Raw genomic sequence first — 11107 nt, 5'->3', positions numbered from 1 at the left:
CACGGGCGTGTCTCCGATCGTGTGAAGCAAGTCAGTATGTATGCCCTGTTTCCATACGGTCTATGACACGAGCATCTCTGGTGGCCGTGTGAGGCACACGGCCTGTTCACACGAGTGTGTGATCTCTGTATGCATGAAAATTTTATAAGTTTTCCAAAGTTTTTAAATGTTATCGATTTAGTCTCAAACCTCTTTTAAGCATGTTTTAAGGTCTCGTAGGGCTTTATAAGGGACAATGTGAATGTGTTGAATGGATTTTGATTATGAATGCATAAATGTATGTCTTATGTCTGTGAATGATGTGTATTGTTCAGTAGTGCGTCGTAACCCTATTCCGGTGATGGATACGGGTTAGGGGTGTTACAACCTTTGTCAAGGGAAATAGGCAAGTCAATATCATTTAGAGCTGAATCAAGTAATGAAGATCATGCTCTAATCTGCCATAAATTAACTTGTTTATTTGTTGTTCCATTGCACATATTTTAACATGTTTTATGTAGAATCGGTTCATTTTAGTGATAATTTGTGTTTAAGTAATAAAAGTGTGATTTTGAACAATTTCTATGTTATTTTATGTTTTTAATGTCTAAATAAGATTTCCTAGTTATATATTGGGAGCTGAAGGTGCATTTCAAGGGTTGAACTATAGCCGAGGTTGCGACCACATAACGAGGAAGTGTGACATTGAAGACAAATGCATGGGAGACCAATCAAGCCATCTCGTCATAATGTGGAGATAGTCGGCTTTGCAACTTTGTAGCCTCATGCCATGATGAGAACTGACTAACATCACGAGATTTCAGTGCACCCTAAGTATTGTAATAACATGAAAGTCACTTCAGTCTTTTAATTATTTCCTATATAAACCAAACTTTATTTCACATTTAAGAGGAGATGGATAGTTAGAAAATAATAGGAATTAGAATTTTCTCTTAAAAGAAGCTTTTCTTAATAGATTAGGTTTTCTATTTTTTTTCTATTTTTTAATTTTTTATGGAATTCTTATTTCGATGCTTAAACTCTACGATTGGAGAATTCTCAAGAGTTTTCAATTATTTGGATTTATCAATGGGCATTTCTCCAATTATTCTTAATTTTGTATTTCGCTCATCAAATGTTTTTTAGAACATTTGTATGAAAATGAGAATGAATTATGTGCTTTTATGATCATCTTGTATAGATTAATTGATTAATCAACTATTTGATTGAGTGTTGCTTTCTATTTGATTGGTTATTTTATTCAATTTTGCGAAGCTACTCAAAATACTAGAATTAACGCCTCTAGTAAAATATTTAGACAAAGGAGACTGATAGGAGAATTTTTCATATAATGATTTAGTAATGTGTGCCAAGTGAGGAGACCGAGAGGAGAGCCATATATCTAAGTGAGACCGAAATGATAGCTTAAGTGGTAATACATAAGTAGGAAGAGACCGAATACCTAAGTGAGTATAGTAAATAACTCGATCAAGATAGGTTATTAGCTTAATCAATGTTAATAAATTGACTGATCTTAAGTTAATTAGTTTACACTGTTTAAATAAGAGATAGGAAATTCCTTGAACTCTAGTAGATGTTAAATTTAGGATTAGTTTTATTTGAATTCTATTTTTTATTGCGTTATTAATTTGTGACTCAATTAGATTAATACTTGCTTTAAAACAATTGATTTAATAACAACATTTACCAATTTTGGCAATCCCTTGGGTTCAATTCTCGAAATACTTACGTATTTTGTTGTAATAAAAAAACTATATTACAATTTGACACTAAAGCTTGTAGTTAAAACTTGTTCTTAAATTGTTTTCCAAATTGTTTGTTTTTTAGGCACACATGCATGCGGTCATTCTTCAATTTAAGTTATTAGAGCCAGTCAATTTTTGTTCTAAAACTTTTGATACTACTGGAACAATCTCGTTTATAAGGAACTTATTCTATGTCATCATTTTAAAAAATAAATCTATAACGCCCCAATATTTCTATTTCTGTTTCTGAATAAATTTGATACCAATATGTATTTGCTCCAGTAGTTAAGTGTTCTGGTAGTGTGTGTGAGGTCCCAAGTTCAAGCCTTGTAGTTGGTAAATTTTGGAATTTTTCTGACTTAAGCCTTTTACTTGCTCAGTGGGCCTATATTGAATTAATTGTAAAACCATAGTACAATGAGCCTGCTGGTTCGAGTGGTAAGGGAGTGCGTGTGTTTGAGGTCCTGTGTTCGAATCTTTGTGATAGCATAGGTATTAATTTTGCTTTACTGGCTGGTAGAGTTTCGGTTATATTGGAAGATTAAGAGTGGGGGTTAGTAGTGGGAGAAAAATATAGGATTTAAGGGTCAACAGATATTGATACCTTTTCTTTTTAGCAAAATTTTCTCTCCCTCTTCCTAAGAAAAAAACTGACGTTAGACCTTTGTTCTCTGTCGTTTCGTTTTCTTTTTCCCTCATTCGATTTTGCTTCCTTTTTGCTCTACGTTCGTACCTTGTTCTCTCATTCCTGCTTTCGTCACATGTGTTGGAAAGTGGGGTTTTCCTTTTTTGCAACTTGTGGTTTCTTTTCCAAATGTTGATTGGGGTTAAACCTTTGTTTTGGGCAGCAACGAGTCGAGAATATTGTGATCCTACTCCTGCGGGTTAGTAGTTAGTCATTCAGAGTGCAGGAGTAAGCGGTAAGTGTTTGATTTAAGTTATAATCTGTTTTGGGTTTTCAGTTTAATCGTGTGTAAAGACTGAAATTGGGCATTTTTATGTCAATTCTTAGGTTCTGTAAGGCTCGGGATAGTTTTGGCATCAAAACGATACCAGGTGTGTACCCGAAACGTAGAAAAACAAGATTCGGCAAAAGCCAAAAAACCCCACTGCCAACGCCACACAGCCATGTGGTAGGTCGTGTGCGATGACACGGCCGTGTGATTGATGAAGGCCAGGCGGTGCACAAGACACAATCGTGTAATGGCTGAAGTGTGGCCGTGTGAGCCACACGGGCTAGGCCAAATTAGGCGTGTGGGGTACACTGGTGTGTGATATCTGGACTAGGCCGTGTGTTCTACACAGGCGAGGCGAATCTGGGTGTCTGGGCCACACGATCGTGTGGGCCCACATGGGTAGGCCACACGGGCATGTGGGCCAATTACATTGAAATTTTTCGTCGAGTCGCACGGGTTGTCCTAATCGACTATGGACCTACCGAGGGGTCAATAAAGGCTACTAAACCCTAAAACTATGTGTTCTGTTACACTGATGTACTGTTTTGAGCTTATTTATGCTTTGCATATCTACTATCTAAGTATATACACATGTTAAGCAAGTATTGTCTGTTATACCGTATGCATGTTCTGTTTCTATTACTGCTATTGGGGTGGGTTGATGTATATTGGAGGAAGTGTTCTGAAAGGAAAATATGCCTAATATCGGGCAGCATAGCTACATTATATCTGATATGTGCTGATCAGTACAACATGGTGTGTAGGGCTGGATGGGTGTTTTAAACCCCACATAGTGTGTAGGGATGGTCGGAGCTGGTATGTAGAGGATGGGGGTAAGATTCTGATATCTGATTTGCATATTCATAGCTGTATCTGCATCTGAAATGGGCTCAGGCCCGAATCTGTATCTGTATATGATATGGGCCCAAACCCGAATATGAATCTGTTTGATTTGTGATCTTCTATATATGTACATGCTTAATTATGTTGGGATACACACTGCGTTTACGTAAACCCACCCTTTCTTTGTTTTTCTGTGCAGGTAATCAACAGTCTTTGGCGGATCGATGCAGCGGGGGACTTGACGGTGACCACCTATTTGTACGGTTTTATTTTGTTTTTTGGTTATTAAGTTTCACATTAAGGTTTTATTTTTTAGGACTCTGGACTCCTTTAAACTATTGACGTTGGTTTGGGTTTGTGGATCTAACTTACATTTCACTATGACGATTTTTATCTAAAACATGTTTTCTAAAAATCCTGCACAGTTTTCTAAACACAACGATTTTACAAGCTTCCATTACAAATACATTTTATTTCTAAATGATTTAAAGAAAGAGAGCTTTGAAATTAATAGTAACGATAAAGGCTAATGAACTGAAAGGGTTTTATCTTAACAAAAACGGTTATTCAACCCATGTCATGTGACACTTCTGGATTCGGCCATAACGTCCAGGCTGGGTTTGGGGTGTTACAAAATCAGCAACACCAAATATTTTCCAACACCTAAAAATAAAAGCTGAAATAGGGTAGTAATAATAATATGAAACCAATCCCTTATGCTATTACCAAACAGTACAAAATACCAAAAAAAATCTCAAACCAAAACAAAGCAAGCAATAACAACGGGGATGAACCACCAGAGTGTGATTGAAAAGCAAAGTCGATGTCAAAGGACGAAATCATCATCGTAGATCTTACATACACGCCATGGCGCATTACCGCGTAAAAATTTAGCTGTGTAATTTTGGTGGTGTATAAGATGCACCTGCCAAGAACCAAGATGTCAAATTTAGATGATCGATTGAAGAGGTGTAACACCCCAAAATAGGCCTAAGAGTTTTAAAGGTAATTGGGGGATTTTAACCTTAAAGTGTTCAAAATTTTGCGACATGGTTTATCAGTAATGTTTCTGACTATGGTTTTTGAAAATTTAATCAATTTCAGAAAATAAGTTTTAAATACCTTTAATTTTGAAATAAGGACTAATTTTTAAAAGGGTCTAAATTGTGAGTTTTTAAAAGGAATTATACCAAAACTTTAAAAACCACCTTATTATCCCTCCCATCTATATTAAGGTCACGTTAGATTTCTCCCTTCTTTGTGGTTCTCGTCCCTTGCTTTCCAAACCTTTTCTCATTCAAGTTTTGATTCCTAAACATTATTCATTTGATTTCTATCATCCTCCTAGTCATAAATCTCCATAAAAGTTAAGAGAAACACCCAAAACACCATAATTTTCTCCATTGTCAAGCTTTCAGGTTTTTTGGATTTTTGATCAAACACTCAATTTTTTTCATCATCTAAGGTAACAATTCAACTCCTGAATAGATTTAAATGTTATTTAGTCTTTAAAACTAATTTTTTAGCCATTAAATAGCATGTTTTGAATAAAAGCCAAGTTAATGGTGGATTTCGGGATTTTGAGTAAAAACGTGGTTTCAAAGTGTTTTCAACTTGTTTTAGCATGATTAGAAAGTTTGTAAACTTAATTTAAAGTTTCGTTAAGGATTTCTAAGAATTTAATGAATTTTTTGTAAAAATATCCATAAACATGTCAAAAATTTTGATACCATGAATTGAGTAGTTTTGTGTAGTTTAAAGGTTTAGAATTAGTCATACGTGAATAATTAGATGAACAAAATCGGTGGTAGGTGAAAAAAATTAAGTATAGAGGAAGGTATTTGAATATCAAGTTTTGTTAGTCGAAATTTCAGTTTCACGAGGAATATAGCTTAGACTTGCATTTTTGGTTGGTTTAAGTGAGTCTTTGGCTAAATATTGATTGTGTATATTTTGTGGTTATTATGTGTAAAGCGTCGGAATTGATGGAACCTTCTTCGAGCAATGCGAAAGGCAAGGAAAAGTTAGTTTAAGCTATCGACTTTTCAGCGAAAGCGTAATCATTGAATGTTTGGAATCGCTACTTATAGACATGATTCATAGTATTAATTAGGAGCTTAGGAATAGCCTAAACCCCTATGCTAAGTTCTGAGTGTTTGTTTTCCATTGCACTTGTTTTATTTTGGCAAATTATGTGATTATGTGAATAATTGTGGATTGATTATTATGACGCGATATTGTGATATGAGACATGTGTGATGACCATTGAGAATTGAGTTGTGTTTTGGGCATCATATACATGCCAAATGAAAGTGATAATGATATGCTAATAATGCAAATATGTAGCGAAAGCAAGTATAATTTCAGTACGTATATATGTATTGAATTGTGGAATGAGATATTATTATGACAGGTAATATGTGAGAATACTTGTATGTGTTGTATGAAGTACTTATTTTAATACACGCATATGTAATGGCTTAATGAGCATTATTATGGCACTTTAAGTGCAATTAAATGTGAATTCGATAAGCATGCATTGTATACAAGTTTGTGATGTGAATTGATGAATATAAACAGAGATGATGTGCATTAAATTAGTAATTAAAATTGTGTAATTGTGTATATTTTGGCCCTGTAACCTTATGAGACAGTTGGGCAAAGTTGGTATGCCATAGGATTGTGAGTACTCACCTATATGTGTTTTTTGATTTGGGCGTTGAGGCCCTGAAACATGTTAGAAAGACAAGGGAATGTGAGCTTAGCTCTATTCAACGGGACATGTTTGGTGTGTTGGAGAGTGTTAGCTTTATGCTTCACTTTTGCGACATGTTTTACTCTACGAGTCTATGTGGTGTGTTAGAGATCCGTGTATCTGATGAGTGATGATAGAGCTCACTTTTATGTTTCAGAGCCTCAAGTTTCAATTTATCTTAAAATTTATATACGTGCAATGTGATGTATGCCTAAATGAGTATGTTGTTGCTATGAAAGTTATCATTTAAATGTGATCTTATATGTTGTAATAATACGATGTGAGATAGATGCAAAAACATGTAAATAATATGCTAAATGAGTCGATTTAAGTTTCATGAAAATATTAGTATGTTCTCATAATAAATTGTGTATGTAATTGTGGTTTGGACCGTTTTCATTTAACTTGTGAATGTACGTGAATATATCAACTAGACTTGTGGGTTGTTAAACCACGTATACATCATTTAGTCTTGATGAATTATTGTTAAATGAAATATATATAAGTGAGTTGAGTGTAATTGGAAGTAGGAGTATATGTTAGTTTTATGACTTAATGAAACATGAATATGTTATTTTGGCTTGATTAGAATATGGTTGTGAACGTGTTGTTGTACGCTCTTGTTTAACTTTTGATATTGTGTCTACATTGTGGTTATTTTGAGCATTCACTGATCTTGTTAAGCTCACCCACTCCTTTTAAACCATAGCAGATTAGTTGTGTGCCGGTATGAGCAGTGTGGTTTTTAATGGGTGATCCATGCAAGACGTTAGCTTTATTTCATAAATGTTATTAATTCGTTCATGTTTTGGGGAAATAAAGGCAATGTGATAGAATTGTTGCATGAATTTTTCCATGAGATTTTGGATGTTTCCATACATAATTTGTTCTCAGGATTTAAAAGTTTGAATCATGATACGTTGATTATTTCTCAAACTTATTCTCGATGTTTGAGACTATTACTATGAATTTTTTGACTTTTATTTGATGAAGATATGTTAGCATGATGGATTAGTACATGTTGGAATGATTTATATGCTCAAGTATGATGTATTTTTACTGTATGGAGCAGAGGCATCGATATTCATGTTCGAAAAACAATACCTCTGTGATTTTCAAATGTGTAGGAAGTGAAAATCATAATTTATTATCGATATCATACCACAATTATCGATAATCGGGGCAAAATTACTGATACTGTAACACCCCTAACCCGTATCCGTTGTCAAAATAGGGTTACGGAGCATTACGAAAGTTTACAATTCAAACGGATAGAAATTTCAAACATTTCATATCATAGCAGTAAACATATTAAAACCAAGTCAAAACATACATTATTATCCCTTAAACGAGCCCTTGAGGCTCAAAATACACATTAGAAACAAGTTAAGACTAAATTGGAAAATCAGAAAATTTTTCAGACAACATAGAAAATTTTCAACACTATAGGGGTCACATGGCCATGTGGCCAAGTCGTGTGGGCATTTGAAATAGGGATACACGACCGTGTCCCAGCCCATGTTTTTGCCCGTGTAACCCACTAGCTTGGGTCACACGGCCAAGTCACACACCCATTTGCTGGAAACACAAACTTTTTCATACCCATTTTAACTTAAATTCATGTGAATTCGGTTAAATTCTTGTCGAAAAATAATTAATTTTTATAAAATAATTAAAGTGCACTTAAAATATGAACATGTTGAATTTTAATTAATTTTATGATGAATTTTGATTAATTTTGGTTATTTTCGACAGAATTGCACAAAGGGCGAAAAATGGCTCGGCAAACACTACTAAAAGCACAAAACCGAGAAGCAATTTTAAGTACCAAGGAAAATTAATTTCCAGCCTAAGATGGTCCAAAATTATGTGTATTAATTCATAATATAATTAATTTTAGTTTATATCCAAGTTAATTTGGGTTAATAAATTATTATTAATTAATTATGAAAAAATGGTTCGATTGAACCAAACTGAGTGAACCGATCCGGCCAAGAAAAGGACAGCCCAAAACCGTCCAAGTGTTGACCCAATTCAGCTCATTAGCTGACTATTCAAGCTTGCAAAGAAGCACTTGAAGACTTGTTCAAATTGCAATTCAACCCCTCCACAATTGGTGGCTTTGTAGATTTGCCCTAAGCCATATTTAGCAATGTTGAAGCCATCAACTTTGCCACATAGGTGGCCGGACAAGGGGTGGCTTTTTGGATGCTATTTTTGGAAAATTTTAGCTGCCACATTCAGCTATAAAAACCCCCTTGGTTGATCATTCAAAGCATCCCTCATTCATTCACATCTCTTCTCTCCTCTCTCACTTTCTCCCCTCATTTTCCCATTCAAAGTACCTTGCTTTTGATTTCTCCTCTTGGAAAAGGGGCACTTATCAGCCATTTTGGAGCAGCAATGAAGTGTTCATAGTAGCCTTGATCGGCGAGGGCAACAGAGAACGAAGACGGAGTAAACTAGTCAAGCCACGGAGAAACACCATATTTGATTCTTGTTCCCTATCTCTTTAATATTTGTTGTAGTTATGATGAACATATCTATGAATATATATGTTGTTGGAATGGTTAATTTAATCATGTTAGCTTGAATTTAATTCATGTTGGTTTGATTGCATTTCATCTGCTTAAATTATTAAAACTGTGTTTATGCTATTATAGGCCTCGGTAAAATGCTTGATTAAGTAAAATCATGCCTAAGTTATTCTTGCATTACAATTGTGAGGTAGCTAATGAATTAATTAATTAAACGGATTGAAATTATAATTAATTAACACAATACTTAATCAGTGGATGTTTATTCTTCTAAGATAGTTGACGGTTAAATTAGCAATGTATCTGGCGATACACTTGCCTTGCATAACTTGCAAGATTATTGTGATTAAACTGTTTCAAGGTAAGGATACCTTGTTACCTTACATATTCTTTTATGTGCTTATTAAATATAATTAATTGTTTGAATTGACATAGGGATATGCAAGAGATTAGTTCAATTTAATGAGTATGTATGCGCAATAACATGTTTGCTTATTAAAATCTGTTTAATCATTTGAATTAACATAGGGATATGTTAAGAGATGAATGGATTTGTGTAGGTGAGTATGTTCATAAGTTAGCAAATTACCGAGTTGCCGTAAATTTATTAGTAACAACATAAACATGAGTTTAATAATTTTAACTTAAAGAAATGTAATTAATCCAACACAATTATGTCATCTTGATTAATTTGTATTTTGAAATCGTGCATTTAAGATTTAATGCTCAGTTTACTTAGTTTAAAATCTTAGTTTTTAATCACCCTCTTCAAACAAAATATTTTTCTTCACCAAAGTTTTTTAAATAGCATTCATAAATAATTCTTTTCACAGTCCCTGTGGGTACGATAACTCGACATTTACTTGTCACTTTATTAGTTATTGCGATTGTGTACACTTGCACACTTCCATTGTTCCAAGTTTTTGGCGCCGTTGTCGGGGACTGTGTTTTAAAGTCATTATTTATGAATTTGTTAGTTTGCATTTTGGTTTACTTTTCTATATAAATTCTAATTAGTTTTGTATTTTGGTTTAATTTTCTGTTCAAATTCTAACTTAATTAATTTTTCTGTGATTTTTTCAGGTGTTTATGAGTATTGACCGAATTATTGACCTACTCCCTGTAGACCCTGAGATAGTAAGAACTTTTTGATAGCGAAGAAGACAAGCAAATCAGAGAAGGACCGAAGAGATGAACTTTGAAAATTCGATCCAAGGAAATGGAGCAAACCTGCTCAAAACCTTATCCTTATTGCTGACGATAGGGATAGAGCTTTAAGATAGTATGTCGTGCTAGTGTTTAATGATCTTAATCCGGGTATTAGGAGACCCAAAATTGAGGCACAATAGTTTGAGCTGCAGCCAGTCATGTTCCAGATGCTTCAGACAGTGAGCCAATTCAGTGGAATGCCGACCGAAGATCCTCACCTACACTTAAGACTCTTTCTGAAGGTGAACGATTCTTTCAAGTTAGCTGGAGTACCCAAAGATGCATTACGATTGAAGTTGTTCCCACATTCACTAAGGATAAAGCTCGAGCCTGGTTGAACTCATTGCCACCAAATTCAATTTCTACATGGCAAGAGTTAGCAGAAAGATTCCTTATAAAGTATTTCCTGCCTAGCAAGAATGCTAAGTTGAGGAACGAGATCACTGCTTTCCAACAAATGGAAGATGAGTCCTTGTATGAGGCATGGGAAAGGTACAAAGAATTATTACGAAAGTTCCCTCATCATGGAATCCCACATTGCATCCAACTTGAGACATTTTATAATTGTCTCAATGCTCACACGAGGATGGTAGTGGATGCTTCTGCTAATGTTGCTCTCCTTTCTAAGTCTTATAATGAGGCTTATGAAATCATTGAGAGGATTTCTAGCAACAATTATCAATGGCCAACCAATCGAGCAGCGTCAGGAAGACGAGTTGCTGGAATACATGAAGTGTACGCTCTTGCTTCACTCGTATCTCAGGTATAATCAATATCCTCAATGTTAAAAAATCTTACCACTAATGGGTCTAACAGTTTTGCAGCATAACTACTTAAACAATTTGAAAATATAGCCTGTGTCTATTGTGGGGAAGGATATTTGTTTAAAGAATGTCCATCAAACCCAAAATCCATGTACTACATAGGTAACCAAAACCAAAAGCAAGGAAAGCAAGGACTGTAATCCAATTTCTATAACCAATCGTGGTGAAATCAGCCCAATTTTTCCTGGAGTAACCAAGGGGCTAGAACCAGTAACACTTACACCCAACCTAGACCAAC

At 34.7% G+C, this 11107-nt stretch overlaps 1 non-coding gene across 1 annotated transcript; it reads right to left on the bottom strand.

Moving 5' to 3' along the window:
• Nucleotides 1-10469: 10469 nt before the first annotated feature.
• On the bottom strand, nt 10470-10576 carry LOC121207591 (small nucleolar RNA R71). Its single transcript, XR_005902674.1, has one exon. It is a non-coding gene; the product is annotated as a small nucleolar RNA R71 (small nucleolar RNA).
• Between the last annotated feature and the right edge of the window lie 531 nt (nt 10577-11107).

The sequence above is a fragment of the Gossypium hirsutum genome, chromosome A01 (assembly GCF_007990345.1).
Source record: "Gossypium hirsutum isolate 1008001.06 chromosome A01, Gossypium_hirsutum_v2.1, whole genome shotgun sequence".
Lineage (NCBI taxonomy): Eukaryota > Viridiplantae > Streptophyta > Magnoliopsida > Malvales > Malvaceae > Gossypium > Gossypium hirsutum.
Note: the sequence above shows the minus strand (reverse complement) of the source record. Positions and strands in the feature narration are given on the sequence as shown.